Raw genomic sequence first — 22,999 nt, forward strand, 5'->3', positions numbered from 1 at the left:
AAATTAATAAATTGATTTATTAAACTAATTAATTTATTTATTAAATTAATTAATTAATTATTAATTATTATAAATTAATAATTATAAATTAATTATTTAAAAAATTAATTAATTTAAATATTAAGTATAATTTATAGGATATATACTTTCTTTATAATGCCATTACATATTTCTATTAATATAAAAAGTTTCAGAGCTTTTTATTCACTTTACTTTTTTGGGATTTTATGAACTGAAAAATGACAGTTTTCGTGAGAATGACCCATATATATATATTACGAAATTTTTTTGGGCTGCAAAAAGTTCGAATCCGCTACTTTTGGAGCTCCCATTCGCTACTTTTTGATCTTTAGTTCTGGCAACACTGTGCCACGCCGTGTGGCAGCTTGTATCCAGCCTAGAGGCGGGTCAACACTTTATTGAACTTGTTACTGTAACTCTGCAATAAATTATTGAATTGTTCTGAAATTTTAATCATATACTATTCTGTAAATTGTCTTCCTATCCACTAATTTTCGTTTCAATCGGACATCTCCTTCTTGGTGCGTCGATTTTTTTGTTATAGAGTGTATGTTTTAATTTTCATTATTTAGATTCTTTTGACTTTGATCAAGCACTAGAAGAGAAAAGAAAACAGCAGTCGCTTTAACGACCGGTAAAGTAACACAATAGATTTAGCGTCACCTTTGTTTAGGAGAGAAACCACTTTGTGTGCACGGAATTCTCAAATCCTAATTTAAAAATGTCATTGTAACACTCATTTTATAAATATATTGTACCTACTACACACATCAGTCAACCCAGCACATATATAATTAACACGCTGAATGCCATGGGGGTCACCGGTGATGGGCACTGAGTTTGTTCGTAGCTCCTCGGGGGTCACCGGTGACCGGCGAAGCCAAGATTATTCGAAACACATAATTCGAGTAAAATTTTAATGTTTTTAATTTTTTTTTAATATTATTACCGTTACTAAAATGGTTTGAAGAAATTAATGCAATACACACTAAGAAAATCATTTGGGCCAGACGGGCAAGCCATGTAAAATTAGCGTGGCATTCAACGTGTTAAAATCAATTAAAAAATTTAAATGATTAAATTGAAAATCAACGGTAACAACAGTTACATAAAACCAGCATGTAGTACATTTTTGATGACATTCTAAAACTCATCAAAACATTTCTGCCTTCTAATAAAATACGTTTTCTGTTATGCGTCTTTTTTCTAATAAATGATTGATTTACCAATCCTAATCTAGTTTCAAGAAAAGTTCTCATCCTTTCGTGTAGAATTTAACTTTAATAAGTGTTCCCAGATCCGCGATGGCTCAGGAGATAGAGCGTTCGCCTTACAGTGAGGTGAACTGGGCTAGAATCCCACCAATGCTGGTCGATACGATTCAGCTTGCACCGATCACAGTGATGACGTGAAATATCTTCAGTGGTAGATGGATCATGGGTTAGAATCACCTTGCCGTCAGGATAACCTTGGGAGGTTCTCGCGGTCTTCCTCTCCATGTAACGCAAATACGGATTAGTTTCATCAAAAAGTCCTACATGAAGGCAAATTTCTCCCAATACTAGATCCAGGAGTTCCCTTGTCTTCTGGATTGGATTCAAAATTACAAGGCTAGTAGTCGTAAACCCATAAAATTGGGTCTGTTGTTCGACGACGGTTATAAATTAAAATAAAATAAGTCTTCCCACAGACACATTTTTAGTTCTTATGAGGTTTCGCAACTAAACTCAATTTGAAGACTAAAAATTTGCTACAACTTATTGAAAATGAATAAACCCATTACCATAGAAAGGACAACAATGAAGGAGAAAATTTTTAACTAAGCAACTTATTTCTTGTGAAGATATCCCTAAATCCATAACCAATCATGTAATCTTCCACTTAACACCACTTAAGATCTTCTAAAGCTCAAATTGAGAGACCATAAATGGCGAACCTGGTGATATAGACCCTTTAGATTAGGAGCCTCTAGAATTACCTGCACGGTTCGATGGAGCCCTTTACTATGAAGTCATTAGAGTAAATGGAATGTTCGATCCCTCACTAAATCTAACTATCTTCCCTCTTTGGAAAAGAAGGGGGCCGAATTAATTAATAATGCGAAAAGCTAAGATGGGATGATTAATGGGACTCGTCGAATTCTCATAGTTAGCTTTAAAAGCGGCAACACTGTCAACAGCACATGAGATAGTTCCCACTGGATTTATTGGACAAGCGGCCTATTGTTCAAACTTCTTTGGACTATCTTAGAGGAAATTCAGAAAGGTTTAATGGCGGATAGGTAATAAAAGTCTATTGGACAGACTGAGATGGCGAAGAAAGTTAGGTTTTTGCTTCTCTCAACTAAGTGCTTCTCTTATCAGTGATTTTTCTTGCAATTGATTTTTATAGGAAATGTTCGGTTGCTTTTTATACGATTAATATTTATGAGTACAAAGTAAAAAAGTAAAAGGATCTATAAATAAAAATGCTCTATGCTATTTCACAAACAGATAAAAAATATGATTAAAAAAACTGTAACTAAAGAACATAGATTTTACTAGTTTTGTTTAAAAAAAAAAAATTGTTCAAAAATGACTTTTTTGACAAAAAATCTCAATTCTCGCTTCAATGTAAAAATATTTTGATTTAAGTAAAGTGATAAGATTTTTGGAATTTATATATTATTATGTATTTGGTTGAACCGGCTATGAGCATCCAACCCAATTATGAGTTTACGACTTTCAATGTTCAACAGAGTGGCCTTGTAATTTCTTAACCAACCCAGAAGACAAGGGAACTCTTGGATCAAGCACTGGGACAAACTAGACTGTATAGTTTTATAATATGAAATATAGTTTTATAATATGTTATAAGATTTGGTAATTTTATCGTGATACCTTAGAGAATCATTTATCCGGATTAAATTTAAATTTCAGTTTCATATTTTTTACTAAAAATGTGGTAATAAGAACTAAAATTTAAAAAAAAATTGGTGAGCCAATACCACATAAGCCAAATGACTGGTTTAAATACTGTATGTTTCAACGTTATTAACCAAAATAATGATTTTATTGGTATTATTAGAAATGTCATGTAGAGCAGTAGTATTAACAGAATTTTTTCTCAGTGTGAGTAATAACATCAACTATGTTAAAAAAGAATTTTATCTCTCATGTATAATTACACTTTGAGTAAGTTTAAAATCTTCACATCAGTGTTATTTAAACAAAAATAAGACGATGAACAGAACTAATGGAAAGGAAGATTTGATTTATTAATCACGGCGAAACACTTTCTTCTAATTCAAGGAACACAATCGCATTACACACAAAATCAAAATCTCATACAACACTTTAGATTCCTGGAGAAAAAAAACATTAATCTAAAGCATCTTGCAGCATTTTGCTCTACTCTGTTTAAATTATTCATGTACGAAATCACGGAGTGATAAAAATTTGCAAATCATTCCAATTTAATAACTTATTGCATGTTTACGAATTTCATTTCCAAAAATCTATGAACTCCATATCACCCAAATGCATCAAATAAATTTCCATTTTGGCTCTGAAAGGGAAAATCTTTTGTGTGACGAAGTGACTTTTCTAACGTCATTATGATCGAACTTTCTTAACCATATCTAAGCCGAGAGAGACGTGCCTTTAAAATTAACTTTCTAACCTTTTTCCCGATTCAATGAGTTTCCAGAAAATAAGTGATGCTGACACTCTTCTTGAAACATTTTTGCCCCCTCATTTCCATATAAAGCAGCAACTAATATTCCACTTCAATTGATGTTACCAACACTCTCCCCCTGCCCCCATCCTTGAACTTATTTTTCCGAGACTGCAGATTTTCATCTGCATATTTTAGCACTGACTTGTCAACTATTGCTCCCCGTTGGCCATGGGCGAGCCCTCTATTCCATTTCTGGAATTGGAAAGAGAAAAAAAAAATATCCCAAAATAATTTAGTTCGAGAGTTTTAAGAGAATTCAGGTGAAAGAAAAAGTAAATTTCTTATTATCTGAGTTCAATATAAAATACTCTATGGCGAGAGACATTGAATACATTATTATCAAAACATAATTTCAGATAAAGCGTGATGATCTTAAAAATATGCTCAACCTTATTACTATACAGAGGTTTCTTCGAGAGCTGTCTTTAATATGTATTTTTAGAATCCTTATCAAACATAAAAACAAAAAAAATGAACATTGTCGCGAGTTAATATTAAGGCGAGGAAAAAACAAAAATGCTATCAAAATCTAACAAATTGCAGTAAAAGAAATCGAATGTAATAAACATTAGGGTTTAACCCCTTCCTTCTCGCTTCCGGGAAAATGACGGGGTGAGGTTTCGCCCTCTATTTTTCGCTCCCGTGATATTGACGGGCTGGAGTGTTCAGTAGTAACGCGCCAATAATAAAACTGATTCATTTCTTTTGCCCGGAAAACATTTTATTTCTCATTTTACACACCAGATGGCAGTACCAGGATATTTTTAACGTAATTGTAGATAGTTTGTTTATTTTAAACTAGATCCAGCACTAATCAAATACGTAATGCAAATAAAAAAGCCAAAAAATTAGGCACTTTTATGATCGTTTTCTTGAAAATTAACCGATCGTTAAGGGGTTAATTAGAAGTTGAAACTTGTAGATGTTTCTAATCGTCGTCTTTCAACTCTTTTCTGTTTCCTTTCACACAAAAAATCTGCTTTGCCGTTTATTACATCTGATTCATGCATTGTCGATACATGATTACTGTCGATTACTGTATACAGATTTCGATACAGATGAAGCTTAAAATGCGGAAATTTTTTTTTCAATACATCGAAATGCAAACAAATTATGGCAGAATATCTTACCCGTAGCGTAATCTTCCGTAATCCTGTCATAGTTAGTTTGTCTTTATTATTTTATTTTAAATCAATATTTGAAATTTTATGGTTTATTCCAGGTTTACCTGAACTTTTTGTGTGTGTATAGTTCAAATTTTAAACTGCTTCTATAGTTGAAAACGAATTTACCATAAAAGGTGTCTCATGAGGCATAGTGTCCTCTAAGTATCCCTATTAATTTTATTTAATAACCGTCGTTGAACAGCCAACCCAATTTTGGGTTCACGACTACTAATGCTCAATTCCGTAGCCTTGTAATTTTGAACCCAATCCAGAAAACTCCTGGATCAAGTAATGGGTGAAATTTGTCTTCGTGGAGGACTTTTTGATGGAACTAACCCGCATTTGCGTTACATGGGGAGGAAGACTACGAGAACCAACCACAGTTAGCCTGACGGCAAGAGGACTCTAACCCAGGATCCGTCTACTACTCAGGATATTTCCCGTAAGCACGGTGATCAGTGCAAGTCGGATGCGGAATTCGTATCCACCAGCCATCACCGGGATCGAACCCCGGTTCACTTCATTGAAAGGGGAACGCTCTACCCCCCGAACCATCGCGGCTCATGCCTATTAATTAGTGTAGCTAAAGCATTTACAGCAATGAAATAAAGCCCGAAAATTTTCTTTCTCTAATTAAAAATTCCTTTATTTCCACGGAATCGGCTAAATAATACGGGTTAACTACAATCTGGAAAATTCTGTCCCAATAGCTTAGAGGTTTATTTTAACACTAACTTTTTTTTAGTTACTTTAATAGGGAAGAGTGAAACATAACTCAACGCTCACTTACTCGCAGTAAAAATTTCAAAGTGTGTCACTTTTTCGTTGTAATTCAAGGTAGTACAAAATAAAAACTTAAAAAAAATAGAAATTCACAATAAATTTTGGTCTAGTGACTAGATTATCAAGTATTAAGCGTTCTTTTCTCTTACACTAAGGGTAACCTATGCTGATTATATATTCATTAATTATTCAATGACACTACTGGTAACCCCATGTTGGATCACATATTTTTCAATTATTCAGTGACTAATTAATATTTTTTGAATATTTTTCGTCTCATTTAATTCCTTGGAATATGTTCGATTGAACTTAGTTAAGAATTTTAAATTTTGAGTTTATTAACTTTTTCAAAAAATTAAAGTCTTTCAAGGATCAAGATTTAAAAATAATTAAAATCTAAAAATTTAAAATTTGGTTTTTAATTGCTACCTGAGTGGTTTGAATGAGAAGTCAAAGTATGCTAATTAATCAGTGTGGAAGCTATTTAAAGCTAGGATATAGACAGTAAAACGTACTTTCTCTGAATATGAGTTTTTTTTTTTCTTTTGCATTAGCATTCTCTTGATTTGCATCCTTGTCATCCTAAATATGGGAGGTACGAGGTAGTTACAGAATATATTGTCCCAATAGTTCAGACAAGACTGAGTTAGACATTTAATTAGATGATTCCCTGCATAAAAATGTTTAAAAACATACACTTTACTACCCTTTTAATCCTGTTCTACCGTAAAGTGCACGACTTCGCGAGCAGGTTGTCGGGCTACCAAAACAGGGGTGCCATCCCCTCTGCAGAGGATCAAAATTGCGATGGCTTGTCTTCGGATCATCCTCAGGGATGTTATTTAGACCGTCGCCAATAGCCCATTGTACAGCTCTAGGGCGATGTAAATGAAACTGCAACTACAACTTCATAAAGGCAACCGAAATATGAAATAATAGTTCATTGACTGTATCTAATAATTATTAAATGTTTCTAAGGTTACTGGTTAAAACAAATATCTCTTAACTCTCGGTATCTCCATTGGTATCCCATTGTGCAGCTCTAGTGAGACGTAAATGAACTACAACAACAAACCTCTTAATCAATAAAACAATTAGGCAAGGAAAAAATTACATAGTTAAAAAAACAATAAAACCCACGTTTCCAGGAAACAAAAAGTACATTAAGGAAAAAATATGAAAGTGAACAAATAATTATGAAAAGTAAATACTTTAATTTTACACATTATTAAATATTTTTTTTCTTTCGTTTAGTCATTTACATATAAAATAAAAGATAGCAACAGTTGCAAATAAGAACGTTTGCAAAATGAAATAAAGAAATAATCTAATATTTTGATTTTGAATGTTGGGCTAGAAATTAACAGAAATATATATATATATATATATATATATATATATATATATATGAATATATATATATATATATATATATATATATATATATATATATATATATATATATATATATATATATATATATATATATATATATATATATATATATATATATATATATATATATATATATATATATATATATATATATATATATATATATATATATATATATATATATATATATATATATATATATATATATATATATATATATATATATATATATATATATATATATATATATATATATATATATATATATATATATATATATATATATATATATATATATATATATATATATATATATATATATATATATATATATATATATATATATATATATATATATATATATATATATATATATATATATATATATATATATATATATATATATATATATATATATATATATATATATATATATATATATATATATATATATATATATATATATATATATATATATATATATATATATATATATATATATATATATATATATATATATATATATATATATATATATATATATATATATATATATATATATATATATATATATATATATATATATATATANAAATTTTTGCTCTGTTACAATCGTACCCTGTTACAATTGACCCCACTCTCCCCTACCCATTATTTAAATTTTTAGTTTAGTTAAAAATTGAAATCCTTTGAAATTTGTTTGGATTGTCTACTCACTAAACTAATAATATCTAGGGATTTTTTGTTTTAATTATTTTCAAGATAGACAAAAAAATACGCCTTTATTTAATTGAAATATCGTAACTGCATTTAATCATGATGATAAATTATTTATGAAAACTAATATTGTAATAACTGCAAATTTTTATTTTCTAACGATACTGATGCATTTTAAGTTTTGGTGAAACTTTTTAAAACTCAGTGTCATCAGTTTCTGTCAGACTCAATATATTTAAACATATATTAACTGTTGACAAGTAGATTCTAAATTTCCCCATCTGTGATGATAGCTAAATGACCAACTGATGCCCATGTAAAATCATAACAATTTTCGTCCTTTTCCAACTTAAGGATACCATCACATGGTTCATAGTCCTCTTAATGCACGAAAGCAATGAGCGCAAACATTAGAGCACAATTAAGCTGATTGCAGAATGAGAAACCTTTTTAGAACGAGGCAGAGATTTTAAATGGTCTCAAATTTCTTTCCCCTTCTTTTGTTTTACTCTTTTCTTCTACAGGAACAGACGATACTCATCCTATTCTTTTTTTTTCCTCCCTCCTTTAATCACGTGGACATTCACTCGCATTCCATTTTAAAGTAGATAAAAGAAATCGTTTGCAAGGGACCGAGCCAGATCTAATTTTATCCCAGTCAGAATCTATCTTAATTACAAACCCTTCCCATATGAGCCGGATGATTGCGCCGCTCATTATTTTGTATGCTCAGAATGCAAAATATTCGTTTGGATGTATGTATTTTAAAGAACGGAAATTAGAAATTCGAGCTTTAGAATAATAGATTCTTTTATTGTGTTCCTCAGGTGAAGTAGAACGTTATTTGATTTTTGCAATAATATACATTTAAAAGAGAAAAGAAGCCTTTCGTAGAAAAAGTAATTACTAAGATTGAATTTTCGAGCGACCACAAGAGACCAGCAATTATTAAAATTGTTTAAAGGAACGAATGGCTGCAGGGTACAAATTTGATATAAGCCTTGATGTAAAATATTAGCTTTTGGAGCACTTATTTAAAAATTAAAGAAAATGAATATCTTTAGTTCAATAAGCATCATTTATATTAAGTAACCATGTCTTTGGAATTTAATCACCACATGTTTTTAAATTTTAAAGTTATTTGAATCTGTTTATTGATTTACATAGAGAGTGACGGTATAATTAAACCCAAATGAAATTTCAATTTGCATGCGTTAGATTTTAAATAAATTGTGTTATTCTATACTATAATTGAATTGTACTTGGAAAATTGTAGGTTCCGTTTGCACAAATTTCCTGCAATTTTAAAACAATATTACCGTGTACATTACCCTTCTTACACTTAAGTCATTAGAGAGATTTTGGAAAGCATTGCAGTTTCTCTCTAACTCTATCTTTATTTGAGCTTCAAAGCACATGCAAGAAAATTTCCCGTGAAAGAATCTCTAAGGGGAAGAAAATACACTTTGCTGTACGATGGGATGCCAGCAAGTGATGTAGATTGAGTATCTCGATCCTTATTGGTTGTTGAAGCGTGGCATTTGTTTACCTTAGCAACTGTTCTTTCCATTCTATTTTCGAGGAAGCCAAGTCCGTTAAGTATCAGTCCCTTTAAGTAACACAATCACAAAGATTTCGATCACAAAGATTTCGATTCATTCACGATATATTTCTTACTTAACACAACGACAGACACGAAGCCATGTATAACATCAACAAACTAATTATCCATCTAAGTTGTCAGTTACACAAAATAAAAATATATCATAGTTACACAATAAAATACATAAGCAAATAATAAAGCATAAGCATAAGCATAAGCAAGTAAAGCATAAGCAAGTAAAAGACGTAGAAAAGAAATGATTATATTTTAACCAATTCGATGAGCGATACGGCGTTGTTTTTAATTTACTTCACATTAACTAACATTCTAACTTATGTGTGGAAACTTAGCTCTAGTTTAACTCGCCATCTTGTTTATAAAGATCACCCGGTGCTGAGGTCATAAGTCACGTGTCTGTGTATTAGTGATCATCTTCTTTTTTAGTTACAAGTACCCAATTAACGTAGACAAGCACTCCCTAAAATCTCTCTATTAAATACTCCTGCTGTATGGTACTGTGGTTCAATAGAAATCAAAACATGGTTCAACTTATTACTTTAATAAAGGTAAAGAACTTTTCACGATAATATAATCTTCATACAAATATCATGATTATGGTTATGGAGGACTTTTCTAATTGCCAATTACTAAAAAAAAATATTCTAAGAAAAATTAAGTTTATTTTCAACATAAAACCCTAAAAAAGAAAAAAGGGAATTTTTTTTAAAAAAAATCTCTTTATCCTCTCAGTATTAAAAATATTTTTTTTAAATTTATTTTCAAACGATAAAAAAGTTCGTTCCGTAATTAAATCTATCTTGAAATATCCAAGAAAAAAACTTATAGGTATATGTATACACTAAAAATATCTTATAAGTGAAAGCTTTATCCCAATCAATACTCTCTAGATATATTAGTACAGGAAAAAAAGTTGAGCACTTGAAGTAAAATATAGTGATAGAAGAAATGAAAAGTAAGAAAAAGATAAGATTGATTCTAACATTTACTGATTAACCACTTATCTCTTATCTTTTCGGAATAAAAAAAAATTACAGGCGAAGTATAACGCCTCTTCGATTTTATAATTGCAGAGTTTAGAAAGCGATTTCCGCTTAAAAAGGAACATTTTAATAGCGAGTAATAAGTCAGTATGCTTTGATGAAAAGGATGGCAACATAGGTTGTTTTCGTAGTAACTACAAATCGTCTGCCCGTTTCGCTAGCTACGTGATCGTCTGCTCATGGCTGAAGATTAAAGAACAGGCGTGTCTACATCGTATTTAAACCCGAGTTTTTGCTGTTAACCGCTACCAAAATAACAAAAAGTATTCTTCATTGAAGTTTTAAAGGATGATTTGAAACTGTGGGTATTCATTATTTGTACGTGAGTGTTACTAATGGACACATAATTTGCCCTTTTCAAAATCTCACTGTTTCTTTTTCTTTCTTTGATCATTTAAGAGATGCATTTTAAAATGTTCGTAGATTAAGAACAATTAATGATGTTGCTTCTTATGTATGGATTAGTTTTTAAGGAGTAAACAAAATCTTCTTTTTTTCCTTCTTTTTTTTCTGAGTAGTTTCTCTCTTTCACTTATCAAATAAATAAATAAATAAAAATGAATAAAATAATTTTTCTCTAAACAAAGCTTTTACAAATTCATTTGTTATTCCATGAGCATTTTTTTTTACTTAACAAAAATAGGAGTGCAGTGCTAAAATAAGTCGAGATTTTGAAACAATGAAAACAATACTAATTGGCTGAAATTGTCTAAATTAGTGGATCTTAATTTTAAACTCTATGATAGATGCAAATTAAGTAGATAAAGATTAAAGTGTGCTTAGGATTTGATGATCATTTTCAATATATTGAGAGAAAAAATTTAAGTCAAAGAAATAAAAATAAATCTGAGCAATTTGTTTTAATTTTAATTGATTAGAAAAAAAATATATTCAATTAAAATAATGCCTAAAGCTACTTAATTCCTAAATGCAAACATACCTGAATTTCCTTGACAAAAAATATTTCTTAAAAATATACGTTGTATTTTACTTATATTTGTAAGATCGTACTTTACTTTTATTCGTTACTTATATTCGTAACTAAAATCCATGAAATGAAAGTAAAACTACCAAAAAGCAATTTATTTTTTGAAATTCATTTAACAATTAATGAAGCATTAAATTAAAAAACGTGTCCGAAAATTAAAAATCTGAATTTTTAAAAACATGATCGAATCATCTTACAATAAAATGAATTATTTTATCCGAAAACTAATGAAAATCACGTCCACGAATTTTTTCTTCTCTCCATAAAAATAATAAAACAAAACACTTCTTTCTAAAACCAAGCTAACAAGAATAAACGAACAAAAAAAAACGAAGAATTCTTTAAATTATTTTGAGTTGTTTCTTTTTAACAAATGTTAACATACTACTCAACATGTACATATTCTTATTCACTCTAAAACTCTCAGGTAAAGTAAACTTTGATCAAGAAAGCGGGGGACAGTGTTGACCTTCCCGATATCTCACATTTATTTTACAGCGTCGGGGAAGTGTTTACATACTCTGAAGAAAAGTTAAAAAGCTGCTAATTACTGGCTAAGTAATGCAACGTCACGAATTTGAAAGTTTTTTTTATTTATTATTTCTTCTTTTATTCCCCTCTACTTTGTTTAACTTAAATTCTTGTTACTTATAATCTTTACTCCCTTGAGGAAAGAAATCTGTATGTTCTTGCTGACATACATTCCTAGGAATGCTAATATGAGTTTATTTTGCAGTAATTTTCTGATATGATGAACCGTGCATACTTATCATACTTATCAAAATATATTGATGGCACCAAGCACAAAATATGATTACATTATAATTTTTTAAAATTTTTTTTTTTTTTACAATCTTATTAAACGGATAACAATTTTTTGAAATCACTTGATAAATAGTATGCCGGGTTTTTGAATTAAAGTAGCGTAAAAAACGCGAGCACGAAAAAAAAAAAAGAAATTTCAATAAAAATAATAGAGGTAAGTGGGGCTAACTGGCATCGTTTTACATTTTTGACTTTTCTACCCCCCCCCCTATAATACTTAGTCCAACTATGATTAATGCGATGGATCCACTAGACTATTGATTAAAAAGACAATATAAAACTTTATGTTGGATTTAAAATTATTCTACAAAATTGTTCTAACAGTGCCAAATTACCCTGCATTCAGTGTAGGGTGGTTTTTCTTCTTTTACTGTTTTCACAAAATGCAAAATTTAACTCTTTGTGTAAAACCTATTTTTTATTCTTTTAAAAAAAAAACTACTAAATGAACTAAAGTAACATTTGTAGAGGATTAGCAAATACATAAACCTATACGATAAACCTAAAATATTGCATGTTTTTTGTCAAAATTATGCTATTAAAATTTTAGTTATTTTCTTAAAAAATATTTCATGGCGCCAATCGAAAAAAAAAAAGATTCGGGGCAAATATTTCATTGGTTTGTCAACCACAAAGTCTTAAAATATTTTCCATGCACAATCTGAAAATTAGACATATTTTACAGAATAAACAATGTACTTAATAATTATTACATTAATTCAAATAATCAGTTTTAAAAAAAATAAAAATCATAAATTTCAGATCATAAACTTATTAATAACAGAGAATACTAACAAAAGATGATAAAAGAACATCATATGTATTTACCTTCAAAATAAGAATAAAGAAATATATTATTGGTTAATAATTCGCGATCGCAACGAATTATAGGGGGCGTTGTTGTATGAGACGAATTCCTGCGATTTCTATGCCAACATTTGCTCTGGAAATATCTTTAGTGAAGCATTGTAACGTTCCTTCTTTATTGTAGCTTATTAAATTTAAAAAAGAAAAATGACTTTTAACTTTTATTAATTTCATGCTAATGACAACCGAAGAAATCTAAATCTTCATGAGAGAAAGACGATTCTACAATATGAATTATTTGTACTATAAAAAGGGACATTATGAATCAAGTCGTTATTTAAATCAGATTTTTAAGCAAAAAGATACATTGGGACTGTAAAATTATGCATGCGAGTAATGACTAATTGCTATTTTTAATATTAATATTAAAAATTAAGTTGCTATTTTTGAAAGAAGAAAACTACTGCATTTGGCAACAGCAATTTTAATAGCAGCAAACTTAGTTGCTTACTAAAATCGCTATTATTAATTAGCAGCAAACTGCACCAAAATAATTAAAATGTTTAATTTTTTTTCTTCAAAAACCAAGCAAAGACTGTTTCAAAATTAATTTCAGTATAACTACTACCCAAACTAACTGATTAAAAATTATGCTTTCACAATTGAGCAAAAAGTATTAAGTATTTTAAAATTTTAAATTTGTCTCAGTAAGTACACAAAAACAATAATTCCAAAAACTGTTTCCAACATAACCACACGAACTAACCAACCTGCATAAACTTCGAAAATGATCTCGTTCGTAATCTCTTTTTCCGCTACGAATAAACGAAGCTACCGAATCAACGAAACATATCAGATTCAGCCGAGCGAACGTAATGAAATTTGTGTTTGCAGAATAAAGACAGGTAGACGGACAGACAATCAAACAAAATTTTATTAAATGAAGAAGGTAATTAAGAAAAGTTCAGGTTCTGACAGATGACTGGATTGTTTAAACAGATTTAGAACGGCAAAGATAAAAAGGAAACTCAGTTTCAAGAACAGAAGAAAAAAAATGGTAATAACTCCAAGTTTGCTTTTGAGATTCTGATGTTATTGTTGGATGGTACACAGAAACAGATTATTTTTTTCAAGGCTTTTCACGGCGGACTTATTAATTAGATCACTTTGAGGCTGTTAGTTGCTCGACGAGGCTTGAAAAGTTAATTACGGCAGATATGTTTGTGTGAGATTTGAGGTAATCTGGAGGAAATGAGGATGGGTAAGAGTATTAATTCTCTTGCAAACTAGATCCTTGAGGTTTGAGTGGCCCAATTAATTATTTGGATTTATTTGAATTTTTTTTCTTCATAAAATTAAAAAAAAAAGTAGAAGTTACAAACAATTCAAATATTATATTCTAAAATGCAATTTTTTTTTTAGATAACGTGATGAGATTAGTGAACCGCTTATGTGTAATAAATAATTATGTAATGTTAGATAATTGTTATAATATTATAAGAATATTCTATTACGTGAAAATTATTTATTTAACAAGCGAATATTTTTACATTTAATCTGTATTTAATTTTTCTGTGCTCATCAAATGTCAGGAAACTATGCAAATACTTTTAATAACCATGTATGCGTATATTTTGATGTTCAATCCGAATTAAATTTTCTTGTATGTATCAAATGTCCCAAAATTAGGCATATATTTCTCATTTACCGTGTATGCATATATTTTTAAGTTCAATCTTAATTAATTTTACTGTGCTTGTCAGGTGTCCCAAACTTGGCAAATATTCTTCCTGTATGCGTATATTTTTACATTTAAATCTGTATTAAATTTTCCTGTGCTTGTCAGATGTCCTGAAATTAGGCAGACATTTCTCATTAACCATGTATGCTTATATTTTTACCTTCAATCCGGATGGACTTTTCCTGTATGTGTTGCATATCCCAAAGTTAGGTAGATATTTCTCATTAACTGTGTATGCATATATTAAGTTCAATCTGAATTAATTTTACTGTGCTTGTCAGATGTCCCAAACTTAGGCAATTATTCCTCCTTTATGCGTATATTTTTACATAAAATATGTATTAAATTTTCCTGTGCTTGTCAGATGTCCCGAAATTAATCAGATATTTCTCATTAACCATGTATGCGTATATTTTTACCTTCAATCGGGATGGACTTTTCCTGTATGTGTTATATATCCCAAAGTTAGGTAGATATTTCTCATTAACTGTGTATGCATATATTTTTAAGTTCAATCTGAATTAATTTTACTGTGCTTGTCAGATGTCCCAAACTTAGGGAAATATTCTACCTTTATGCTTATATTTTTACATAAAATCTGTATTAAATTTTCCTGTGCTTGTCAGATGTCCCGAAATTAATCAGATATTTCTCATTAACCATGTATGCGTATATTTTTGCCTTCAATCCGGATAGACTTTTCCTGTATGTGTTATATACCCCAAAGTTAGGTAGACATTTCTCATTAACTGTGTATGCATATATTTTTACGTTCAATCTGGATTAAGTTTACTGTGCTTGTCAGATGTCTTAAACTTAGACAAATATTTCTCATTAACCCTGTATGTGTATATTTTTAAATTCTATCTGTATTTCATTTTCCTGAATATGTTAGATCTCTCAAAGTTAGGCAGATATTTCTCCCTTAACCTGTGTGCTTACATTTCTACGTTCAATCGGAATTAAATTTGTCTTCTGTACTTGTAATTTGCCTGTAAATTAGATATTTCGCGTCAAGCATGTATGTGTTAATTTTCACATTCCATCTGAATGATATTTTCTCGCATGTTTATCATATGTTAACATGCTTGTCATTCGCCCAAAATATGTATATTTTTAACTTGCTAATTGAAATGAATTTCCTTTTGGTTAAATTTATTTATGTTTGTTTATTCATTTTAGTCTTTAATCAAAACGGAATATAGAACTGCAAACAAAGTATTTTATATTTTAGTTTCCTAACAACATTGATGGTAATCACTAGAATCATAAAGGGAAAAAAATGAACCTTATTAGAATAATCTTCCGCTTGCAGCTGATTACTCTCTCCTCATGATGACCTACAGACAAAACAAAAGGCCAGGGCGCAAGAAAAGAGTTCTGTACCATCAGAGTGATGTCAGTTCTTGATGAGAAATAACGGTGCAGTCGATGAACTTTTTCATCCATACCTGTTACCTCCTTAGGTGTGTTGGTGAAATAATGGATATTGCGGGGGCGAAGAAATGAGTGCACCGGCTGACCCTCCCCCCACAGAAAAGTGATAACAAGGTCATGTTCGTGACCTTCCGTCATTCCTGACGGTGTTTGGTGGCGGTCAGGTCGTTCCATCCAGAACACATTGTTCTAATAGGAAAACAAAAAATAAAATAAGTGCAGTGGCATACCTGTACGGATCTACTTTTTTCCCCCTGAAACCTCTAATTAATATACTGTATAATACCTATTGTTTTGGAACAAATTATTGTTTTGATCGGCAACAGGGTTCTTAAAATTGATGGATACATTGTTAAAACTATTTGCACTCTGTCTTATATAGTTAGAGTTTGCAAATTTTATTTTAAGAGTGGCGGCTTGTCAATCGGAGTCAAAGGGAGTAGATTTCTTCCGGTTTCAATATAGCCTAGTAAGACTTTTAATTGCATCTGAATATAAAATCAAGTGCTTAAAAAACGGTACTGTAATTCCAGCGCAAAATTATGCTAAATGGTATAACAGCAATATTTGAATTTAGTAATGGCTGCTGGTCAGAGATCAAAGGGATCCCTGTTTTATTTTTTTTAACATACCCTTGCTTGGATTTTAATTTTATTTGAAAAAAAAACTGCTTATGACCAGCTGCAATTATTTTCAGTCATTTGCGTAACGTTATGATCCTGGAAGAGGAAATAATTAGTTTCAGTCAAATAGTTAAATTGGTTAAAACCAGCTGTAAAAAATATTAATAATCTATCGTAAAATTACTACAAAGTATCCGTACACTGTAAAAAATTCCGTATCAAATTACTGTAAACTGTATCGGCACCCTAAATACTTACTACCGTGAAATCTATTTTTACCGTAAAATTTTACGAAACAAAAAGATGTGATAAACAGTAATTCTTACAGTAATATTTATTGTAAAACCACTGATTCACTGTAGTTAAATAATTATTATTGTAAAGTAAACGTTATAAAGATTTACGGTAAAAGTGGATTTTAAGGTAAAATTAATTTTACGGAAGATGCGCTTACTTTTGAACCGTACTTTGATCCGGAATTTTTTACAGTATAAAATTAAACATAAATTTAAAATAAATAAATTTCTTAGCCGATGAGTATCTTTTTATAACCGCTTTTTAACCGTTCTAGTAAGTAATGTGGTTCCACCATAATTCGTCAAAATACATTAAATGCTCTGACTCCCGTGTGCACGTATCAGTAACCGTGAAAGCATAGTACTTTTATAACTTATAACTTCTTATATAGTATTAAGTGTGCATAGGAATCAGATTTCTACCCCGTTCTTGCTCCATTACAAACTATGGAGAATTGCAACGCCCTATTTATTGAATAACTAATTTATGATCCGGATTGTTTTTTGTTTTTGTTTCATTTTATTTAATAAATTGTACTTTATGGAACGTAGTCACGAAACATTATTTCTTTAAACTTTTAAGTATCCTTAAGCAAACAAATAGTTTATTGTTATTTCAATATCTTCTGTCTAAATGACGTTTTGAAATACCCTCTCTGCAATTTCAAAAACAGTTTCGTTCATTTTGGCATTGATTTTTGTATTGCTTTTACAGTTTTCGGCAATTTCTTCATCTCTATATCTCTTTTAATCAATGAACAAATGAGTCTATTTTCCATTTTACAATCCATTAATTTAGTGGCGGATACCCATGCATTGTTTATGGGATTAGGGACGGAAGTAGCTAGCTGACATTTGTTTTTTGACAAAATACTTAATTTGTTTTCTAAATAAAGAAAAGAGCCGCGATGGCTCAGGGGATAGAGCGTTCGCCTTCCAACGAGGTGAACCGGGGTTCGTTCCCGGTGATGGCTGGTAGATACGAATTCCGCATACGGCTTGCACTGACCACAGTGCTGACGTGAAATATCCTCAGTGGCAGGTGGATCATGGGTTAGAGTCCCCTTGCCGTCAGGCTAACCGTAGGAGGTTGTCGTAGTCTTCCTCTCCAGGTAACGCAGATGCTGGTTAGCTCCATCAAAAAATCCTCCACGAAGGCAAAATCTCCCAATACTCAATCCGGGAGTTCCTTTGTCTTCTGGATTGGGTTCAAAATTACAAGGCTACGGAGTTGAACATTAGTATTCGTAAACCCATAAAATTGAGTCGGCTGCTCAACGACGGTTATAAAAATAAAAAATAAAAAGAAAAGGAACCGAATGTCTTGGGAAAAAATACATTCTTGGATGGAAACCTCTTGTGATGACGTCAGCTTATTCCTCCTACGTCATTCATTCCTCATTATTTTTTTCTGGTAGGCGCTGTTTAACAGGAATGATTACTTCAACAGAAACGGGTGGTTCTATACCGTTGCAAGAAAAATTTCAGTGAAACATTTTAAGTTGCCTTACGTTGGAAAAATTCAAACATTTATCCTTGACTCAATACACCAGGAGAATTTTCCAGGTACTTTGTTTTCAAAAACATATTTTTTCTTCATTTAATGAATTAAGAGAAGTAGCTAAATACTTTTGAAAAACTCCATTTTGAGAAACTCTTGGAACCATTGTGGAAAATTGATCTTGGACAGAAATTTCTTGCTGTGACTTTGACTTCTTCTTACTCTTCTTCTTCTTGATCTTATTCTTTCAGTTATTTATTTCTTGTTGCAGTCGTTGCTAAAATAGAATAGTTTCCTCTTGTCTTCAACAGAAACGAGTGGTCTCAGCTTTAACATGAAAAACTCAAATAAAAGCAATCTAAGTAACCTTGAGTAGGAAAATTCCAAAAATTTATCCTAGACTCAATAGATACGTAGAGATTTCCAGCTACTTTTCCACTATGTATTAATTTTTTTTTATTGAGTTATGGGAAGGAGCTAAATTATGTAGAAAAAAATCCAATTTAAAAACTCCTAGAACCATTTTGGGAAAACAATCTTGGACTCTGACTTCTTCTTACTTTGATCTCATTCTTTCACTTAATACTTTCATGTAGTATTCGCTCTTAAAGAGGAATAGTTTACTCTTTCCTTCAACAAAAGGAGTCTTACACTGCCATGTGAAAAATTTAGATGAAAACATTTTAAGTTACCATTAAGTTGAATATACACAAAAATCTATCCTCATTTTGATGTACTAGGGCGTTTACCAGCCACTCTAATACATTGTTTTCAACATAATTTCTTTCCGTACTAAATTATAGAAATTAGTTAAAGATTATTTTTTTTTAATCAATTTTTTTACTCCTGTAATGACACTGATTTTTTTTTTTTTTTTACTGTTAACTCATTCATTATTATTTTTGTTGTGATAACTGTTCAACAGGAATGATCCACTCCTGTTCAACAGTGCAATCATCAAATGAAATAAGTGATTTTACGCCGTTCCATATGAAAAACTCGAATAAAAACAATATAAGTTAACAGGAGTTGGAAGAATCCAAACATATATCCTTGTATTACTAAGTATGCTCACTGTTCTTAGGAGTTTTTTTTAACAAATTTAATTAAAAAAATTAATTAAATTTAATTAAATTAATTAATTTAATTAATTTAATTAAAAAATATACTATGGGATACTTGCAAGTGACGTAGTGTGGGTACCACGATCCTAAATGTTTGTTGAAACATGGCGTTTGTTTAAGTTCCATTCTATTGCTTTTCATTCTATTTCGAGTAAGCCAAGCTCGTCAAGTATCCATTCTCTTAAGTGACACTTTCTACATTCTTTTACAAAGATTTCAATTCATTCACTTTATATTTCTTACTTAACACAAAAACAGGAAGCCATGTAGAAGATAAACAAATTAATTATGCATAGAAGTTGCCAGGTGCGCAAAACGAAAACATATCTCGGTTACAATAAAATACATAGACAAATTATAAATAAAGTTAAGTAAAAAGACGTTAGGCGAGAAAGTATTATATTTTAACAAATTCGATGTGCGATAAGGCGTTGTATTTAATTAACTTCACATTAATTAGCATTTTAACTTATGAGAAGAAGCGTCTTGTATAAAAAAAAAGTCAGCTGGCACTGAGGTCATAGATCAAGTGTCTGTGTATCAGTGATCGCCTTCTTCTCGAGTTGCAAGGATCCAATTAATCATGAACTGCTTTTTTGAAATATAAAATTAATGGGAGGTTATTTCTTAGATTCCCACTGATATAAAAACATTTACTTTAATTTATTAAAAAAACAATCTTTATTTTCTTTTAAAAAAGGGAATAATTCTGATTTTATTTGAAAACTTCTTTTTTCTTTCACTTTCAAGGTAATATCAGCAAATGCTGTTCTCCTACATTTAACTTTAAAACAGGAGGACTGCCCCGATTTCGTGATGTCGCAACCACCCATAACTTACCACCTACGCTGATATTGTTCCGAAACGCTGCAGAAAAAAAAATATTAATAAAAAACGCATGAAAATTACATCTAAATTCTATTATTTTATTCTTGGAACTTTTTTCGTTCCAATTCATAGTTCACTATCCTTTTATTCAGCCTTTGATTCAGTTTCACGGTTGTCTACACTTGCTCAAAGTGTCAGTCCTTTTGGCAGAAAAGTTCTAAGCCCTCTGTTTAAAAAAATAAAAAAAGAAGAAAAAAATCAATGGATTTTTTTTTACTGATGCATTTATTTAATGATATTTCCCAACTATTCGAGAAAAAGAATTTTTTTTCTTTTTTTTTAAATGTGTGTTTTAACTTACTTTAAAAAAGTTTTTCTTCTTGATTTCTTTTTTCAAAGAAAAATATTTAAAGCAGAAAATTTCACAATATTTTTTTCAACTCAATTTAAGACAAAAAATTTATTTGTTAAAACTTATTTTCCAATACAAAAATTGTTCCCTCAAGACCAATATTTAAAATAAGAAATATAAACAAAATTTTTTATTATTATGAATATTTTTATCGTGATATAAAATAGTCCTAAAATAAATCATTATAAGCTGGCCAGATGGTCGAGCGGTTAGCATACCTGACTGCGAAGCCAATGGCTGCGGGTTCGAATCCCGCTCAGGGCATAGATGCTTCTCTCTATGTGTTGTTCTCTATTGTGTGATGAGTGAATGCGGCCCACCCGGTGAACGGGTATCTGTGGCTGTGTGGCGTGGGTAATTTTGCTCGCCTCCATGACTTAGGTTCGCAGGTGCCCACTGGGTAACGTTAAATGAGTAATAGATCTTCTTAGGCGAAGAACGTAAAAAGTTAACTACTTGCCATTAGAAAAAAAATATTATAAAGTTGTTACAATTTTCAAAAAATTAAAAAAAATAAATGCTTATTTGATTATCAAGTAACGTGTTTGCAAACGTTTTTGGAATCGGTTAAAATTTTTAGGAGTCAGAGGTCCCAAATAAAAAACTATTTAAAGTTTAAAAGAAAAACTAGTTAAATTTTTTTCACAGGTGTTAATTTTATTAAACTTTATAATAATATTGGGTACTAGCTACGATTTATAAGTCACCGTGACGACTGGTTGGACAGGATTTGTAGACGCCTAATTAAATTCAAAATGCTCAAATCTCTGTCAAATCACAAACGTATGATTTGTTATAATAAATGATGTTATAGTTTTCTATATTTTTTAACAGTTGATAATAAGAAATTAAATATCACCATCGTTAAATTTATATTCATAAATATTAATAACAATCACTATCAATTATAATGAAATAATGATCATAATCAATTATAATAAAATAATAGGAGCGATCAATTATAATAAAATAATAATCGTAATCAATTATAACAGAATAATGATCTTAATCAATTATAAGAAAAATAATAATCATATTTAATTATAATAAAAAATATTCATAATCAATTTTGACAAATAATAATCATAATTTATTTTCGTAAAATAATAATCAATTATAATAAAATAATATTCATAATCAATTATAGTAAAATAATAATCATAATCAAAATTAACTCTTAACACAACATGAATCTCAAATAACTTTTACTAGTCAGAGAAAATCCCTTATAAAAATAAAACAATTAATTAGTGAAAATCTTTAAAAACATGCTTTTTTTTAATAAATAATAATAATTGTTGTTAGAGAATCTAGAAAACACGGAATCTCCCATTAGTATTTTTTAAAGAAATAAGAAATGAGTATTTAAAAATTACCCAAGACAAAATTTATTTCGAAAAATAATTCATATGAACTTACGATATATTTTTAGTACCCTCCCTAAAAAGAAACAGCAGAAATTAACAGGTGGATATTTACTCGAGAAATATTTTCGGAACCATATCTTTCTATGCAATCAAAATCAGTTTCATAAAAATTCAGTAATCTCCAAGGCAAACAAGAGGAACATGACTGCCGAAAAGAAATTTTTAATCAAATGTGTCGATTCTTGCATGACAAACATTTCTCTAGTTTTATTTATTTTTGAAGAATTCTATGATGAAATATAAAATGGCAGCATTAGCTAAAATTTGAGTACTTTAATAGTTGGTATCGATTAAATTTAGTTATGTGGATAATTTAATACATAACCATGATGCTACAGGAGTTCGTAAAAACAAGGTCTTTGCAACTCAAGAAGAAGTGAAGTGATAATGCTTAACCATTGATTTAAATCAGGTCTAATTGGATACCTGTAAAAGTCTGGTTTCTTAGGACAACCGCCTTATCTGGGCGTCAGCGGAACGTCAACGTCCCGATGACGCCAACAAAATACTGGTTTGTTAGCTCAAGA

Source organism: Parasteatoda tepidariorum, chromosome 2 (genome assembly GCF_043381705.1).
Source record: "Parasteatoda tepidariorum isolate YZ-2023 chromosome 2, CAS_Ptep_4.0, whole genome shotgun sequence".
Classification (NCBI taxonomy): domain Eukaryota; kingdom Metazoa; phylum Arthropoda; class Arachnida; order Araneae; family Theridiidae; genus Parasteatoda; species Parasteatoda tepidariorum.